We start from the raw sequence: 4,996 nt of genomic DNA, 5'->3' as shown, positions 1-4,996 counted from the left end.
TCTATGCTAAGCCCAAGAGTGCTAAAGCGATTTCTTTCCCCAGCATCTTGCCAAGGTAGATCTTTTTTTATGCCAGGGGCTCAGAAAGACTCCAGAGAAGCTGCCGTAGAATCGCAGCTTCTGCCACAAGAAAAACAACTACCTGCCAGGCCCTGTGCCATGCTCTTACCTACGCCATCTCTCTAAATCCTCAGCCCAGCCCTAAGAGGTAGAACTGTTGTTACCCTGTCTCACAGATGTGGAAAATGAGGCTCAAAAAACTTGATTTATTGCCCCAGAAGTAGAGCTGGAACTTGAGGTGGTGAGTCTAACCCCAAAGAGATGGAACCTGCCCCCAATCTTCATTTTGGAGAATTTCCTTTCCTTTCCTGGTTCACTGATTCCCTTCCTCTTGGCTCTTCCTTCTGCTTATGCTCCTAACAATCCCAGCCACACCCTGCTACATGTACCCTGAGCCACCTCTCACCTCTCTATCCCACAACCCCATTGTCACTGGGTGGCCCAAGCAAGAAACTAGAGCAAAACAGTTCAGGCCCTTGAAGACCCTCAGTTTTGTCACATCCCTTCTCTCCTGCCTGAGCCACTGACTACAGTTCCCTCTCCTCATCTGCTTTGTAACACCCCTGGATAGAATTCTGGATTCTTGACTCATCCATCCATCCATCCACTCATTCAGTTGAACAAATTTTGAGCACCTTTAACGGATCAGGCACTGTTCCATGTCTTGGAAACACAAAAACACATAGACTAGAGTCCCTGCCTTCTTTAACACAATTTTGGGTGGCAGACCATGGAAAAGACTACAAATAAATGAAAAAGATAAATAAGCAAGACTATGGCAAGTGTCTTCACGGACAGTCTCAGCAGGAGGACATGGAGGAGGTAAGGGCAACTTTAGACAGCAAGACTGGGCTACATCTTTCTGTGGGATGACTTGGTTTTAGGGGGCTGAATGGACTTCTGGTGCCACACTAATGGGGCCCAAGTATGGTATGAGTTTCCTGGGTGCTTCTGCTCTGCAGATACTTCTTTCTCCCCTAGGTCTGTCAGCCAGGAATCCTTAGGAAGGGAGTTAGCAGCCAGGCTTAGTAAAACCTAGTAGAATAGGCAAGGCTGCTAATTTAGCTCCATCTGTTCCTGCCCAGGATGGAGTGCTGGCTCATCCTACCCTTCCTGGGGGACCTTACTCTCTGGTTCCAGGAATTGTCCTTGGCACCTGCCTACCAGTTCTCTTGTCAATGAAGCAAAAGATTAGCCTCCAACTTCATTGTGTCACCTGTCCAAGTGAGCCTCATACCTCTCCTTCCCCCGAATTTCATCTATGTGTTTCTTTTTTTTTTTTTTTACTGTATATTTGTTTTTGAAAGAGAGTGAGAGAGAAAGAGCGGGGGGAGGGACAGAGAGAGGGGACAGAGGATCTGCAGCAGACTCTACACTGACAGCAGAGAGCCTAACACAGTCTCGAACACACAAACCATGAGATCGTGACCTGAGTGGAAGTCAAGAGTTGGACATTTAACTGAGCCACTCATCTTTTGTTTCCAGGCCTCATTTTGTAACTGTCTCTGCTGACCTTTTACTAGGATGTATTTGTGAGCACATTTTGTTTATCCCCTGGGGCCCTGGGATCCAAAGGGATTTGGGGGTGGCTCTGTCACAGAGGGAAGTTCTCTGGGGTTCTTGTTGCTTTTACATTTTTTGGAAACCTTTGAAATAATAAGAAATGAATACAAGCATACTTTGGAGATATTGTGGGTTCAGTTCCAGACACCACAATAAAGTAAATATCACAATAAAGTAAGCCAAATGAATTTTTTGGTTTCCCAGCTCACATAAAAGTTACATTTACACTATATAGTAGCCTATTAAGTGTGCAATAGCATTATGTCTAAAGTAACAATATATATTCTTGAATTCAAGAATACTTTATATAAAGCACTTATATAACTCAACACCAAAAAATCAATCTGATTAAAAAATGGGCAAAGGATATGAATAGACATTTTTCCAAAGAAGGCATGCAGATGGCCAACAGACACATGAGAAGATGCTCAACATCACTAATCACCAGGGAAATGATCATAAAAACCACAATGACATATCACCTTACACCTGTCAGAATGGCTAAACTGAAAGAGACAAGAAATAAAAAGTGTTGACAAGAATGTAGAGAAAAAGGAACACTTGTGCTCTATTGGTGAGAATGTAAATTGGTGAAATCACTGGGGAGAACAGTATGGAGGTTCATCAATTAAAAAAATTAGAAATACTATATGATCCAAAAATTTCACTACTGGGTATTTACCCAAAGAAAATAAAAACACTTTCAGCAAGTTGTAGTTATTTTTCTGGTAGATTTTGCCTCGGTGTTGATGGCTGCTGACTGATCAGGGTGGTGGCTACTGAAGGTTGAGGTGACTGTGATAACTTCTTAAAAGAAGACAAGAATGAAGTTTGCCACATTGTTTAACTCTTCCTTTCACAAATGATTTCTCTGTAACCTGTGATGCTGATTGGTAGCATTTTACCCACAGTAGAACTTCTTTCAGAGTTGGAGTCAATTCTCTCAAACTCTGGTGCTGCTTTATCAACTAAGTTTATGTAGTATTCTGAATCCTCTGTTGTCATTTCAACAATCAATATTTACAGGATCTTTGCCAGGAGTAGATGCTATCTCAAGAAACCACTTTCTTGTTCATTTAAGAAGCAACTCCTCATCCATTAAAGATTGATCATGAAATTTCAGTGATTCAGTCCCACCTCTGAACTCCACTTCTTTTTTTCTTTAATGTTTATTTATTCTTGAGAAAGAGAGAGAGAAAGAGAGACGGAGTGTGAGTGGGTGAGGGTCAGAGAGAGAGAGAGAGGGAGACACAGAATCTGAAGCAGGCTCCAGGCTCTGAGCTGTCAGCACAGAGCCTGACGTGGGGCTCAAACTCACAAACCGCATGAGATCATGGCCTGAGCTGAAGTCAGACGCTTAACCGACTGAGCCACCCAGGTAACCCTGAGCTTCACTTCTGATTCTAGTTCTCTCGCTGTTTCCACCACATCTGCAGATACTTCCTCCCCTGAAGTCTTGAACCCCTCAAAGTTATCTGTGAGGGTTGGAATCAACTGCTTCCAAACACCTGTTAATGTTGATATTTTGACCTCTTCCCATGAATCATGAATGCTTTGATGGCATTTAGAATTGTGAATCTTTTCCAGAAGGTTTTCAACATACTTTGCCCAGACCCATCAGAGAAATCACTATCTATGGCATCTATAGCCTTAAGAAATGTATTTCTTTTTTTTTTTAACATTTATTTATTATTGAGAGACAGAGAGACACAGAGTATGAGCAAGGGAGGGACAGAGAGAGTAGGAGAGACACAGAATCTGAAGCAGGCACCAGGCTCTGAGCTGTCAGCAGAGAACTTGATGTGGGGCTCGAACTCACAAACCGTGAGATCATGACCTGAGCTGAAGTTGGACGCTTGACTGAGCCACCCAAGTGCCCCTGTATTCCTTAAATAATAAGGCTTGGAAGTTGAAATTACTCTTTGATCCATGGGCTGCAGAACGGATGTTGTGTTAGCAGACATGAAAACAACATTAATTTCATTGTCCGTCTCCACCAAAGCTCTTGGATGACCGGATGCATGGTCAAAGAACAGTTATATTTGAAAAGGAATCCTTTTTTCTGAGCATCAGTTCTCAACAGAGGGCTTCAAATATTCAGTAAACCATGTTGTAAACAGATGTGCTGTCATCCAGGCTTTGTTGCTCCATTTGTACCGTACAGGCAGAGTAGATTCAGCATAATTCTTAAGGGCCCTAGGATTTTTGAAATGATAAATGAGCACTGACTTCAACTTATAGTCACCAGCTGCATTAGCTTCTAACAAGAGAGTCAGCCTGTCCTAGCTTTAAAGCCAGGCATTGACTTAACCTCTCTAGCTATGAAAGTTCTAGATGGCATCTTCTTCCAATAGAAGGCTGTTTTGCCTACATTGAAAACCTGTTGTTTACTGTACCCACCTTCATTAATTATCTTAGATCTTCTGGACAACTTGCTGCAGCTTCTATATTAGCACCTGCTGCTTCACCTTGTCCTTTGATATTATGGAGACGGCCTCTTTCCTTAAGCCATATGAACCAGCCTCTTCTAGCTTCTAACATTTCTTTTGCAGCTTCCCCACCTCTCTCAGCCTTCACAGAATTGAAGAGAGTCAGGATTTTGCTCTGGATTAGGCTTTGGCTTCAGGAAATGTTGTAACTTGTTTGGTCTTCTATCCAGACCAAGAAAACTTACCTCGTATTAGCAATACAGCTGTTTCTCTTTCTGATCATTCATGCGTCCACTGGGGTAGCACTTTTCATTTCCTCCAAGAACTTTTCCTTTGCATTCATTTACAATTTGGCTAACTGGACAAGAGGCCCAGGTTTCAGCCTGTCTTGGCTTTAGACCCACCTCCCTCACTAAGCTTAATCATTTTTAATTTTAGACTTAAAGTGAGAGACATGTGACTTTTCCTTTCATTTGAACACTTAGATGCCATTGTAGGGTTATTAAATTGGCCTAATTTCAATGATACTGTGTTTGGGAACAGGGAGCCCCAGGGACAGGGAGAGATACAGGAATGGTCAGCTGGTAGATCAGTCAGAACACACACAAAATTCATTGCTTAAATTCATGGTCTTACATGGTTGCCCCAAAACAATTACAATAGTAACATCAAAGATCACTGACCACAGATCACCATAGCAAATATAATAATAATAAAAACGTTTGGAATATTGTGACAATTACCAAAATGTGACACAGAGACATTAGGTGAGCAAATGCTGTTGGAAAAATGGTCCTGATAGACTTGCCCAATGCCACAAAGCTTCCATTAGTAAAAAATGCAGTATTTCCAAAGAGCGATAAAGTGAGGCCAATAAAATGAGATATGCGTATATATTGGCCTCTGTCCCCAGTTTCTGACACAGGACTCCTAAACCCTTGCAA

At 42.2% G+C, this 4,996-nt stretch overlaps 1 pseudogene; it reads right to left on the bottom strand.

Annotated features, from left to right (window-relative positions):
* Window positions 1–697: 697 nt before the first annotated feature.
* On the bottom strand, window positions 698–4,544 carry LOC128313170 (tigger transposable element-derived protein 1-like; annotated as a pseudogene).
* Between the last annotated feature and the right edge of the window lie 452 nt (window positions 4,545–4,996).

Source organism: Acinonyx jubatus, chromosome E2 (assembly GCF_027475565.1).
Source record: "Acinonyx jubatus isolate Ajub_Pintada_27869175 chromosome E2, VMU_Ajub_asm_v1.0, whole genome shotgun sequence".
Lineage (NCBI taxonomy): Eukaryota > Metazoa > Chordata > Mammalia > Carnivora > Felidae > Acinonyx > Acinonyx jubatus.
The sequence above is the reverse complement of the archived record's forward strand: the minus strand, read 5'-3'. Positions and strand labels throughout refer to the sequence as shown.